The sequence below is a fragment of the Triturus cristatus genome, chromosome 11 (genome assembly GCF_964204655.1).
Source record: "Triturus cristatus chromosome 11, aTriCri1.1, whole genome shotgun sequence".
Taxonomy (NCBI): domain Eukaryota; kingdom Metazoa; phylum Chordata; class Amphibia; order Caudata; family Salamandridae; genus Triturus; species Triturus cristatus.
This window is the reverse complement of record NC_140594.1, coordinates 1116843887-1116858827: the sequence shown is the minus strand read 5'-3', so window position 1 is coordinate 1116858827 and position 14941 is coordinate 1116843887. Positions and strand designations below refer to the sequence as shown.

Below are 14941 nucleotides of genomic sequence, written 5' to 3'. Positions count from 1 at the left end.
TTCTGCTCCGTCTTTCTACTCGTTTTCACTAGTTTTTTCACTCGTTTTTCACCCTCTTTCCTAAATCTATAGTTCAGCTTTTTTCTGTTTCCTGCACCTTCCCACCCATTTTTCTACCGCCGCTGCTGCCCCCGTGGCCCCTCCCTCCAGCACATCCAGCGCAACTAATCCAGCTCCCCTTCCAGCCTTCCCGCTGTCCAGCCCTCCTTGACCCCTACATAATGGCGGCTGCTGCACGACAGTGCCGCTGGCACGCCAAAGGCAAGCCCGTCTGCGCCTGTCTGCCACCCAACCGAGACCAATGCCAGAAACCCTGGACCTGCGCCAAACCAACGCTACGACCCAGCAGCACTCCACGCACTCAACCCAGGCTGCAACAAGAACTGCAAGCTAGCATCACCAGCCGACACCCACGGACCCTTCAGCTGTCATCACTGCAGGCACACCTGTAGCACCTCCAAGAACACAGATCCAGCACAACCCGCCCACAAGAACACAACCGAACTGAAGACCCTGCAATGCATCCTCCTCAACGTCCGATCCCTCCACAAACATGCCACTGAAATCTGGGACCTCCTCGACAGCACCACACCGAATGTAGCATTCCTCACCAAAACCTGGATCAACACCACCTCGGGACCGGACATCGCCATTGTCATCCACCAAGGATACAAGATCTCCAGGAAGGACCGCCCCACCCACCCAGGAGGAGGAATCGCCATCATCCACAAATCACTCCTCCACCTGAGCACACTCTGACAAGCACAGAGACCTGTTGGAACACCTTCACTTCAAGATACTGGCCAGCACCACTGCCACCCTCCGAGGAACCCTCCTCTACCAACGCCCTAGACCCCGCGGACCCTTTCGCCAACTCCATCATGGACATCATCTCCCTACAGGCCATCGCATCCACCAACTAGACCCTGCTGGGAGACCTCAACTTCTACCTCAACAACCAACTGGACCCCAACACCGCATCCCTCCTGGACAACCTCCACAACATTGGACTTACCCAGATCATGAGCAAGCACCACACTCACAGTCTCAGGACACACCCTCGACCCCCTCTTTACTACAGGAAACTCTATCACCTTCAGCCACACCACCAAACTCGCAAGGACCGACCATCGTTACGTCCACTTCAACTTCAGTACACCCACCATCCACAGACACCAGCATCTGCTCCCACGAAGAAACTGGACCAAAATCACCGACGACCAGCGCACCTCCTCACTCAACAACTCCACCCCAACTTTCGTGGAAAACAACAACCCCAACACCGCAGCCTGAACCCTGCATAGATGGGTCTCGGACAGCGCCAACTCCATACCCCCCCTCAAGAAAAACAACAATATCTGCGCCAAGAAAGCCAGATGGTTTTGCCACCAAACTTCGAGAGTCCAGACGCACTTGCCGCCGCCTCGAAAAGGCCTGGTGGAACACCAAATCCACAGAAGCCCACAACAACTTCAGGGCCACCACCAACGCCCACCACCAACTCATCAGAGAAATTAGGAAAACGGTGATCGAAGACAATCTTCACCCACGCGCACAACAGGAAGGAACTCTTCAACATCATCAAGGAGTTCGTCCAACCCACCAGCGAGTCTACAGACATCCCTCCCTCACAAGACCTCTGCGACAAACTCAGCACCTTTTTCCACCACAAAATCAAGAGCATCTACGACAACTTCAATGAAGACAACCAACACACTGAACACTCCCCAACCACCCCTGACACCCGAAAACCAGCGATTGACAACTGGACAGCCCTCACCACCGAAGACAAACTGAAGACAATGAAGTCAATCCACTCAAGGGCCCCCACGGACCCCTGCCCCCACCACATCTTCAACAGGGCCGCCGACACCATCGCACCCATGCTCCGCCACACCATCAACCTCTCCCTGGCTACCGCCTCATTCCCTGACGACTGGAAACACGCCGTGGTCAACACCCTCCTGAAGAAACCCTCAGCGGACCCCACTGACCTCAAAAACTACAGACCCACCTCCCTGCTCCCGTTCCCAGCGAAAGTCATTGAGAAAGCCATCAACAGCCTACTCGCCACATTCATCGAAGAGCACAACATCCTCGACTCCTCCCAATCCGGCTTTAGAAAACAACACAGTACGGAAACCGCCCTCCTCGCTGCAACAGACGACATCCGCACCCTACTGGACAAAGGAGAAACAGTAGCCCTCATCCTCCTCGACCTCTCAGTGGCGTTCGACACAGTCTCTCACCGCACCCTAATACACAGACTCCATGACGCAGGAATCCAGGACATGGCTTTCGACTGGATCCGGTCCTTCCTCTCTGGCAGAACGCGGTGGGTCAGACTCCCCCCTTTTATCTTGTGCCCTACACCTACCACCTGAGGAGTCCCCCAAGTCTCCTCCCTCAGCCCGACGCTCTTCATCGTCTACATGGCTCCACTGGCCAACATCGTCGGAACCTACAGAGTCAACATTGTGTCGTACGCAGACAACACCCAACTCATCCTCTCCCTATCCAACGAACCCAACACCGCCAGACACAACTTTCCAGAAGGCATGGAAGCCGTCGCTAAATGGATAAAAATCAGCTGCCTACAACTAAACACCAACAAAACAGAAGTGTTCCTCATGGGCCCAAACCCCGATGCCTGGAGCGACACCTGGTGGCCCCCGCCCTCGGAAACCCGCCAACCCCCACGGACCACGCACGCAACCTGGGAATCATCCTGGACTCCGAGCTCAAAATGGACCACCAGATCAACTTTGTCTCGTCTTCCTGATTCCACACCCTCAGCCTCCTTCGTAAGACCTTCAAATGGATCCCCATTGAACACAGAAAGACGGTCACTCACGCCCTTGTCACCAGCAGACTCGACTACGGCAACGCACTCTATGACAGAATAAACAAAAACCTCACCCGCAAGCTACAGAACATCCAGAACCCCGCCGCAAGACTGGTCCACAACCTGCCAAAACACTGCCACATCTCCCAGCACCTGCGCACACTCCACTGGCTCCCCGTCGAGGCAAGAATCACCTTCAAGATACTCACCCATGCACACAAGGCCCTTTACGGCACCGGACCAGCATACCTGAACGGCCGACTCAAATTCCACGCACCCCAAAGGACCCTACGATCTACCCAGCTCTCCTATGCCATGGTCCCCGGCACCAGAAAGACCAGATCGGGAGGCCGCTGCTTCACCTTCCTCGCAGCCAAAGCCTGGAACGCCCTTCCACTCCACATCAGACAGACAACATCACTCCCCATCTTCGCAAGAAACCTCAAAACCTGGCTCTTAGACATCCTTAATGGAATGGATCCTGCATCCCCCCTACCCCTAGCACCTTGAGACCCTTACGGGTGAGTAGTCACGCTTAACAAACATCTGATTGGTTGATTGATTGATCCTCTCCCTCACAAAGAACCCCAAAGACACCAGACTCAGCTTCCATGAAGGAATGAACGACGTCGCAGCCAGGATGAATTGTAGCTGCCTTAAACTCAACACCTTGTGGACTTCCACCCTCGGAAACCCTCCCACTTCCTCAGACCACACCCCAAACCTCAGCATCATTTTAGACTCCTCCCTCACCATGACCAGCCAGATCAATGCCGTCGCCTCCACCTGCTTCAACTACCTCCGCAAGACCTCCAAGTGGATCACCCCCGAATGCAGAAAGACCATAACCCACACACTCATAACCAGCAGACTGGATTACGGTAATGCCCTCTACGCCAGAATCAACAAGACCCTGCTACACAAGCTCCAAACTATCCAGAACACTGCAGCCAGACTATTCCTTGGAACCCCACAACATGAGCACATGACCCAGCACCTACAAGACCTCCACTGGCTTCCCATCGAGAAGAGAGTAACCTTCAAGCTACTCTCCCACACCTACAAATCCCTCCACAACATCGGACCCAAATACCTCTACGAAATAGTCTCCTTCCACGTACCCAAAAGGAACCTCTGCTCCGTCGACCTCGCCCTGGCAGAGACCCCAAGCATCCACAGAACCAGAGCTGGTGGAAGAGCCTTCTCCTACATCGCAGCAAAGACATGGAACGAGCTCCCAGTCAACATCAGATGCTCTGCACACCTTCAGGAAGAGCCTCAAGACCTGGCTCTTCGACTGATCCAGAACTGCACCCCCAGCAACTTGAGACCCTCACGGGTAAGTAGCGTGCTTTAAAAAACCCTGATTGATTGATTGATATAGGCCAATAATTTACCGAATAGCGATGTAAAACTTTTTGCATCAATACTCATGGATCTCCTCCAACCTATCTGGCCGACCCCTAATGGCCAGAGCAATCAGGCTTCATTCACAATAAGTAGGTGAAACAAACCAGCATCCACAAAACTTGGGTAAGAGAAAAAGGTATTTATTTATCAACAGGACTGGACAGAGCAGGCAGCCACCAGCAACTGACGGTACCATCTCCTCCCATTCTAAATTACTCCCTGGTGATGGTTGTCACGATGGAGTGAGGGATGGATTCTGAGAGCTGAACCCAACACATCTTTTCCCCATAACAGAGCTAAATGAAAAAATATATATTTACAAATGGAAACCCATTATTCCTTCACAATGCATAAAAAAGTTAACCGTAAGAATACATTGAAAATATACAATGGAACAACAATGCAAGGATTATTTGAAATGGACCAACATAAAAGTATAACACAGGGTGAAAGATTGGTCTCAGTTCAAGAACTCAAATAGTCTTTAAGCCATGCAGGTAGTCTTCTCTCAAGTTTTTTAACCACTCAGACCAGGATCTTTCTGCATAGGTGAAAATGTGCTCTATTTAATTATGGCCTTTTCTGCCCCATTCTATTAGGCCAATCTCTCTTTATTCCACCACTTCCCAGCACCTAATTGGACGTCTCTGTCCTCGGCAGAAACAATTTGCATGGGACTGGAAAATTCAGCATGCCCCTTAGCTATTATACCAGGTAGCCTGACCTGAACCCAAGTTCCTGTTTTGAATGTGGCTTGGTGTCTTTCTTTGATTGCCTCTTTGGCAACATACTTACGTTGAGCCTACTCACAACTATCCCTCATCTGCTCACATGTAACATCAGACACTTTCAAATCACAAGTTCAAGGTCCAACCAGTTGAGTGGCAGCCACTCTACCTTTCAATAAGGCAAAAGGTGATTCATTTGTAATGGCGCTCTGTCTAGTCTAAAGCCCACAACAAATCCCTGAGTTCCTTTTTCCAATTCAATCCATTGGCTACCTACAATTGTATACTGTCCTTTACGACTCTATAAGCACAGTACCACCAAACCATTACTGCGGGGATGATAGAAAGAGGTAGTAATGTACTTTATACCCCAATTAAATATGAATCTTTGGAACTCATTAGCAACAAATTGCAATCTATTGTCAGTAAAAAGTTAAACTGGAGCTCCCTCTCAGAATAAAAACTGCAGAAATTCTATCACCTCCTCAGTGTTAGCTGACTCCACAAAATGCACCTCGGGCCATTGTGTGTCTTAATCCACCAACATCAACCCATCCCCGCTCCGTTCATCCAATACATACTTGGTCCAATGATAACCAGCCCCAATTTGAAACATAGTTTATCCAGTACAGGTACTGCTTCAATCGGACTCGAAAAAGTGACTTCAATCAATCAATCAATCATACCACTTGTATAGCGCGCTACTCACCCGGAAGGGTCTCAAGGCGCTTGGGGGAAGGGGTCCGCTACTGCTCGAACAGCCAGGTCTTGAGTTGTCTCCTGAAGGCGAGAAGGTACTGGGTCAGCCGAAGGTGGATGGGGAGGGAGTTCCATGTCTTGGCTGCCAGGTAGGAGAAGGATCTGCCTCCGGCGGTGGCTCTTCGGATGCGTGGTACGGCGGCGAGGCCGAGGCTAGTAGACCGTAGCTGGCGGGTGGGCGTGTAGAAGGTCAGGCGGTCGTTGAGGTACTTGGGGCCCAGGTCGTGGAGAGACTTGTGTGCGTGGTGATGAGCCTGAACGTGATCCTCTTGTTGACGAGGAGCCAGTTGAGTTTGAGACTTGAGTTTTATCACTCACAGCACTTGCCACACAATCTCTCAAATAATGTTACACCCCACGATGCATTCCTGGCCACTAAAAAATCTCCCTGATCCATCTTTTCATGGCTGTCATGCCCACACACCCTCAAGGACCAACGCCAATGCATTACTTGACATTTTCCGTGGCACAATCAACAAATCCATTCTTCTCATTAGTCCCATCTCCATGTTAAGTTTCGGAAATACATGTTTGAAAAAGCTCACCTTCGCGTCTTTAAATATCCAACCTTTGCCCAACATTCTAGCCACCTCCTGAATCGTTTCATTCTCCTGCATGGCCGTTTTCCATTCCTCCTCCGATATACACCCAAAACCAGACTCTTCCTACGAAGCTACAAAGCAACAATCTTCCTTCCACTCTGCATCAGTCTGCTCATTCCCAAGCAGTAATCTGGACAAACAGTCAGCAAAAACATTCTTTGCACAGGCATCCTTTGTGGTAAACATATTCACCAAAGTCTTATGATCCATGCAGATGACAAATTCAGTACCCCAAAGATACTTTCTAAAATGGTCTATGCCCCACCAGCAAGCAAGAGCCTCACATCCAATTGCAAAGTAAGTAGATTCTGCACCCCAGAAGGTTTGCAACGCAAAAGCCACCACTTCTCTGCCATCTCTTTTTTGTAGTAGGAGAGCACCCAACCCATGCTGACTGGCATCTGTCACCACAATAGATGAGCATCAAAAGGCTGAAGGGGAATGACACTTCCTAGCTTGAGCTAAATTTCCTGGAACTCCCGCTCCTGCTCTGACGACCCCACAAACTGCTGATTCTTTTTTAAAAGAGCCCCCACGTTATGGGTATTCCCACTGCAGTTGGGAATGAAATGAGAATAGAACTCCAGCATTCCAAAAAATGATTGAAGCTGATCTTTATGTTGTGAAACAAGGAATTCCTTTATGGCCTCTGGTCCTTTATGGCTTTTGGTTCAATCCCCCCCCCAACTTGTAGCCCAAATTATGCACCACATCCACAGCAAACTTACACTTGTCTGCCTTCAAGGTAACCCTCCTATAAGTCAAAATAGATAACAATCTGGCTAACATCTTGTCATGACATTCCATATCTTTACCATACACCAGAATGTCATCCTGGAAGCACTTTACTTTAGGAACCCCTGAAAACATAGCCTCCACCACCCTCTGGAAAACTGTTAAGGCTGACGCAAAACCCAAAGGGTATTCTGCGAAATTTATAAGTGCCAGCTGAGGTTACAAATTATGTCAAATGGCAACTTTCCTTCAGTAAGGTGATTTGATGGTAGGCAGCAGACATGTCTAATGTGGTGAAAACTTTCACCCGCTTCCATGAACCTAACATTTCCGTAATGGTGGGTAATGGGTGTCTATTGACCCATATCCTCTCGTTCAGATCCCTGGAATCAATACCCAGCTGGAAGCACCATTCCCATTCCTGGCTTAAACTACGGGCAACAACTACTCTGAGCTCTCCTTCGGCTCGATGATCCCATGCTGACATAAGCATTGCAACTCTTGACTCAATTCCTTCCTAATCGCAAAATTTACCCGTCTGGGTTTGTGAACAACAGGTTGAGCACCGCCCTTCAGAATTATGCGGTGTGGAAAACATTTAATTTTCACAAGCTTTTTGCTAAAGACTTCTGAAAACTACGCTCTTCAATCTACCACACCCACAGCCCACACTGGCTGGCACTCATCTTTGAGCAAAACCTAGTCTGAACTGTTAGGGTACAAGATGATTCCAAGATTCTTTTGGTCCAACCACCCCAGAAGACAAGATCCATCTTTTGCCACATAAATCGTGGCAGAGGTAAATGCTTCTTAAAACTTAATACACTATCAAATTCCCCCAACACTTACAAAGGCTTAATACCATATGCTAGACAGAATTCCTGATGCTTATGGTATTGAGCTTTAACACATTAGGTTCATCCAGATCTATATCGGGACCACATGCTTTAAGTGAATCTGACACCATAATGAAAACATTTCAATCCTCACAGTCTGAATCAGAATTCCCTTTTGATATGCATTCCAAGGAAAGGACCTTTTTAGGTTTAACATTTGTTGACTTTGATTTACACACCCTAGCAAAATATTCTTTCTTTTTTGCACTTTGCGCAATACTTGTCGAGTTTGGCACAAGAGGAGGCATTACCCAAATGACTCCTACTGCCACATCTATAACACTCTAAAGGTTTCTATCTATCCACCTTCTTTTCCCTTTTCTTTAGCACATTACCCACAACAACATCATTAACTCGGTTTTCCAACACCATCTCATCCATGTACATAGCAGTTGTTTCCACACTCTTGGCTATCTATTATGCTTTATCCAAAGTTAAGTTCTCCATCATCAAGAGCTTCTCCTGGATCTGTTCGCTATTGGTTTTTTCCACTAGTTGATCCCTAACATTTCATCCTCAAAGGTTTTATAGTCACAAGTTGCAGCTAAAACCCTGAGATCACTCATAAAAGCCTCCACTGGTGACCCCCTGAAGTTGCTTCCTCATATAAAATTTGTGAATTTCCATAACAAGATTGCACTTTTTTTTAATCTTGCATCCATCATTTTAAGTGTTTTAAAACTTTCCTTCCCCCCATGCCCAAAGAATGGCATAACACAGCCGGTATGTTCTTTCGGGTGAAAACCTCTGCTCCAATGGCCTCTAAATAAACTTCAAATCACTCTAACTACAACTCCCACTCCATAGGGGGGTTTCCCGGTGTTGTTTAAAAGGTGGAAGGTAGTAACAATGATAGTTGCATCGGTATTAGGATGATGTGCAATAAAATTGAAAAACTGTGAAATAAAATTTGTGCCAGAAAATCTTTAGCTGAAGAAATGTACAATACTGTGTAGAAAATGCACTGAAATACAAAAATGAAGATGAGCTAGGCAGACTGTTAAATTGTTAAATTGTGGATGCACATAGTCATCACAATTACACAAGAATGAGGAGTAATATATGTAGGTGTGCACATCACCGACAGGAGTGCACAAAAAGGCCTTGATAGCTAAAACTAAGGGTGCGTGTACCCCTGACATACAAATATGCAAATTAAATAGTAAAAGATGCGTGTATCACCAAAAAGTGCACACACTTGAAGCAAATCTACTGTACCTTTGGTGAAAGCTTTTCCAATGTGCTGCCTGGAAAATATGCACCCTGAAGCAAGGAATCCTTCCACACTGAAGACTGCAGATGAGTAGGCGTTACCAGGAAACTGGGAAGCGCAGGCGCTGTGGAAATGGATGTCTCACAGTGCGAAACGGGCTGCCAGGAAACCGTTGCCAGTACACTGGAAAGACGTCAGGATTGACATTGCTGGAACCGCCAATAGGACACTGACATCACTGCCCCTACTGAGACATGTAAAATGCCTCAAAGCGGATGAAAAGCATTTCAAGACCAATTTACGGGAAACAGCCACAGACGACAACGCAGGAAACAAGAAGTAGAAGAATGGCATAACGCTCCTGCCACTAAATCTAAAATAAATAAGAAATACAAAAACGCCTGCTCCTCCGGTCCACAGGGTCCAACTTCGCATGTCTCCACTGAAAGGAACCAGTATCCCCAAAACGCAGGTAGCAGCAGCATCCATCCGCGCCAGGCCTTGTGGTGGTAATGCCATGACGAGGATCTGCAGGGCATGGAGATTCACAACTACATCTCGCTGGTGTGCAGCCGTGGCAAACATTCTTTCCACCTGCATCGGCTCTGAGCTCTCCATCATTCTCCTTATGTGTCCCATCTCACGGATGACATCGCTGGGGCCACTCTGACTAGACAGTTGTTCTTGGCTCAGAGTCAAGACTCCAGCAATGCCAGCCATGGCTTGTTGTAGAGCAAGGAGCGGACAGTGGGTGTCCGTTAGGGGCTGTGAGTGGTCCCTGATGGGACTTAGATACCCACGTATGGCATCTAGTTTGGCTGCCATGAGGTCGAACTCCACCCGCAGCTGGTCAGACATCTCCTCCTGGCACCCTAACACACGGCGTTGGAATGCCATGTGTTGGTCATGGGGGTTCTGGGAGACAGCCGTGGTAGTGGGTGCTTCCTGCTGTGTGGTCTGTGCAGGGGGTGAGGTCTCATGGATGAAGCTGGGCTGCTCTGCTTCGGGAGGTTGGGTGCCGGAGCTGTTCCTGAGCTGTTGCAGTGTGTCGGTGTAGACGTTGAGGGGGTCATCTTCATCATCAGTGCTGAGTTGTAGGATCTACTCTGCAGGAGGTGTTGATTCTCCCTCTGCAATGTGAAGGGGAAATGCAGATTGACATTGTGTTCACATGTATGTTCACGCATTGTACAAGTTTACTGTCAGACTGCATGGCAATGTACATTGTGACTGTTAATGAGGAGACGCCTGTCGGAAGTGGGACACTTGGCATTTCTGCACCATCAGGGATGTGAGGTCATACTTGTACATTGTCATCTCACAGTTTCCTGCTATGCCAAATGCGAATGGACATGTTCTATGTACAGGGGGCAGCAGTTGTGTCCTCTGTTCTGTTGTGAAAGTGTTGCAGTTTGTACCATGTTGTGAATGTTGGGGTGATCTGCATCTTATGTGTGTGTGCTGCATTGTGGGTGAGCTGCCCCTTCGGCTCTGATTTGGCTGGCGGTGTGCCTTTCACATATGTGCTTATGCAGTGCTGAGATGTTGCAGACTTGGGTAAACTGGGCATTTTTCGGAGTTGTGACTCTTGGGCATGGTTTGTCCACAGATGTGCTATGCTTATTTGTGCATGTGTGCCATTGTGCCCATCTCCCCCGTCTCCCCAGTCCCTGGTCATTACTCACCCTGTTGCTGTTGGCTCAGGTCATGTTGTGCAGTGTCCAGTCCCCCGACTCCTGCCACCGTCTCCCCAATGATGGTCCCAGGCTGGTCCTCGATGGGGCTTGCGGGGTTCATGTTGTCCTCTGTACTTGCTCCGGCCACCTCCAGGGTGCTTCGCAGTTGTTTTTCGTTTTGTTCGTGTTTTTGGTTGCCGCTTTTATAGTGATTGTGGCTGCATGACTTGTGGGACTTGCAAGCTGTCGCTGCTTCTTTCTGGATTTTTTTTCGCAGTTGTGCCCATCACAAGTTTTTTCGCGCTGGGCTTTAGATTTTTATCTCTGTCCAGGGACTTTTATCGCTGGTATTTGATGCGTTGTTGGGAGACTATCGCATGTTACCGCCGTGTTGTGAATATGACGTTGACACCGAGTTATTTCCCCGCGATAGACGGCGATATGTGGGATTGTGTTAACTGATTTTGGAGATGATTACCACATGTTCTTCTGAATATCCCCCTGAGAAGTTATTCAATAGATTGGATTGGGCATATTTGTTGAGGGTACTGGATAGAGTTTACTTAGGCCCCAAGATGAAAACTTTTATTCAGCTAAAACTTCTAAAAGCTGTCAGCAAAGCTCAAAATTAATGCTGCCTTCACACCTGACATCCCACTGACTAAGGGTACGAGGCAGGGATGTCCCTTGTCCCCCCTTTTAACCGATGATATTGTATACTTTGTCACCGATCTGGAAACAAGCATCCAGGTACTATTGGTTTAATTAGATTGCATTTCACAGGTGACGGGCTCCAAAATGGACTACTCCAGATCAAATGGAATGGAGTAGCAGACCCATAAAGCAGTTTTCGAGACCCCGTCGAAAGGGGCGGGTTCATATGGGCCGCGCCGCCCATAGCATACCTAGGGGTTCAGCTTCCGACCCGTACGAGCACCCTTTATGACAGCAACATTTCCCCCTTGCTCACTGCCCTCTTTAAGGACCTCATAGATGGGGCAAGTTAGAGATATCCTGGTTAGGACGCATCAATAGCTTAAAAATGAATTTAGTGCCCAGCTTCTATATGCCCTCCAGACCTTCCCCATAGCTCTCCCTAAATCAACCCAAGCACTGATCCGGACCAAAATGCTAAATTTTGCATAGGAGGGTAAATCCCTGATGGTAGCAAAATCATCTTTATTCTGCTCTACTGCCGTTGGCGTCTTGGGCTTCCCAGGCATTTCTCTGCGTACATGCTTTCGACTCAGCGCTACCGTTCTTGTCAACTGCAGCCATGACCCGAGGATAAGACCTGGGTACAGGTCTTTTCCCCGATCCCTCTTTGTGGACGTTTGTGGCTGACTGTCGCTGCTTGGGCAGGATTTCCCTCTACTGCCATTGACAGCCAACCTCCTGGCCACTGGCAAACAATAAAGAGAAAACAAGCATTCCTGGTCTACCCCTTACCACCCTTGCTAATAAAACAAATTTTCCACCCAGGTTTGTGTCGGGCCCAGATTCCTTTTCTTGGACAGCTATACAAAATTTGGAAGGAAATAATACATTCAATGGTTCCTTCACTCAACAATAAATCAAACACTTTCTCATAACAATATTCAAAAAATTATATAGAAAACAGTGTGAGAGTCGACGTTTCGGTCTTTAAGTTTCACTCCATAAGACCATCTTCAGGACTAGTAGATTAAAAGTTGACCCCAGGACCCCGACTCTCACACTGTTTTCTATATAATTTTTTGAATATTGTTATGAGAAAGTGTTTGATTTATTGTTGAGTGAAGGAACCATTGAATGTATTATTTCCTTCCACATTTTGTATAGCTGTCTTCATTTTAGGTACCCTGAATACCATTCACTGATATAAATTCATTTCTTTTTACACACCCTTTGCTTCTTTTGATTATTTGACTATTTACTTATTTGATGATTTTATTATTCATGTATTCGTTCTTTTCAATTATGTTGGAATGATATATATACATATGACTAATGCATAGTGTATAACCTATAATATATGTACTTTGAGAGAAACCTGACTTATAGGTATATTTTTATCCTATATAAAAATCATACAACTTAGTTTCTTAAAAAATCCCTTGAAGGCACACTTCTACCAGTACGTCCATTGGAATTCAGCAGTCAATATGGGCACTTGAGGGGTCACCGCTCTACAGATGTCACTGGTAGATGGTGTGGGTCCCCCATAGGAGATCTTTGAAATCCCTGAGATCTCAGAGAGAGCAGGGACCAGCCAACTGGTCCTTGGAGAGCCCACTTCAGGATGCCACACTTCAGCAGGTAGTCAGCCCAGGCCAGCCACTGTTCAGGAAGGATACGCGCTCCCTTCCAATGGCATTAATCCTCCTTTTGCACAAAAGATTCCTCTGTCAGTGTGCACCACGCAGTCCTGGTTCTCAGGTCCCGCATATCCACAAGCAAATTTCTCTTTTGTAGGAGGGTGGCACCCATAGTTATACTGTGGTGGGCCTTCAAAGTTGGGGGGTTCAAAGGGTATCTCTTTGACTCACAGATGTGTCCTCTAAATTTCCATCCTGTCTGCCATGAGACCATGGAATGCAAATCCCCATCTTTATGGGGCCCATAATCTGGCTCCAGAGGCCAAGTGTCACAACTTCTGCCTTCCATCTATTCCACCAGGCCAGCAAATGGCAGAGGTGGGCCATTTCAACTGCATGCACAATGGTTCATGGCTGTCACTGGAGAATGCCTAGATGTGCTCCCTAGGCCTCCTCGTTGACCAGCACCAGGCACCACGGCAGATACAGAGTTTCAGAGCATAGAAATGTCCTCAATTCTATAAGTGGCGTTTCTAAGCCAGTATGCCAAGCTCATCCTTATCACTCGAAAGGGGTTGGCATTGCAAAGACATTGATAGGAAACATCATAAGGCTGCACCACTGCAATCCACTATTGCAGTTTGAAGTACTGTCAACCACTTCCCGATGCTAACCTATGGGAAGAGCAAGCCTCATAGTTAGAGAATCCCGCTTGGGTATTCCCTGCTACCTGGGGAGGGAACACATCTGTGTACCTGCCTGGTCCTTCACCTTCCACTTTGCTTAGAAGTGAAAGATCCCCTTACGATGGCCCGTGCTTTTGACAGACCAGCCTGAGTACAAACGCAATGGCACCATCACAGACCTGCCATGGTAGGTTTGTAAACATGTTTAAAAGCATGATCCGTTTGAGTGCACACGCCGACCTGCATTGGCAGGACAGACACACGTTTGAAAATACCATGTAAGCACCACTTCCTACCATAAATAGGAAGGATGTGCCCACTTTCACACTGCATTTACAGGGGGGAAGTGCCCAAAGCCCTAAGCCCACTGCAAGAGAATTAACAAAACTCAGAAGGAAACAGCAAAAGGGTTAGGAAAACACTATTTGAAGTGTATCAGGTCTAACAATAAGGTGGTTAAATACTGTTGAGCATTGCGGGTCAATATGTTTAAAAGTGAACCTACTGAGGCTTGATGATGTAATACAGGTGAATACTGATAGTGATTTATTAGTGAGTTTGAAAGAAGATTAAATTAGAGTTTATGCTTATTTTTGGAAATTGAGAGGGTAAATGTATTAGGAATTATCTGGGTGCACAAATACATTCTTAATATCAAATAAGAATATTTGAAAATATGGTTGGTTTTCAGAGTTTGTACCACAGTCTTTTTTTCTCTTTTTATTACTCTGTATAAAAAGAACCTTCAAAAATGGGGGTGCACATTGTGACCAAGGCTTGTGTAAAGCCAAACTCATTGATGTGGTTAATCCTCACAGCATTGTAATAAATGAATTTGTGAAATTGCTGCTGGAATTCCGGTCTCTTCCTTAATTCAAATGAAAGAGCATATTATCTGCACTTGTCGAAAGATTTTTTTTGTATGTCATTAGGTTTGGTGGTTTGAATTGAACTGAACAGAGTTGAGTTGCAGTGAGTTGAGCTCAACTTAGCTGGTCTGAATTAGGATGAGTTGAGGAACTGGATAGGCCTGCATTGTCAACTATCTCATTTGTAGACATTGCTGGGTTAGAATGTCACCAGTTCCCTGATTT

General features: G+C 47.2%; 1 protein-coding gene across 1 annotated transcript in view; it reads left to right on the top strand.

Annotated features, from left to right (window-relative positions):
- The window catches only part of LOC146786139 (cytochrome P450 2J4-like), an 87946-nt gene that overhangs the window by 52812 nt on the left and 20193 nt on the right, over window positions 1-14941 (top strand). The window lies entirely within an intron of this gene.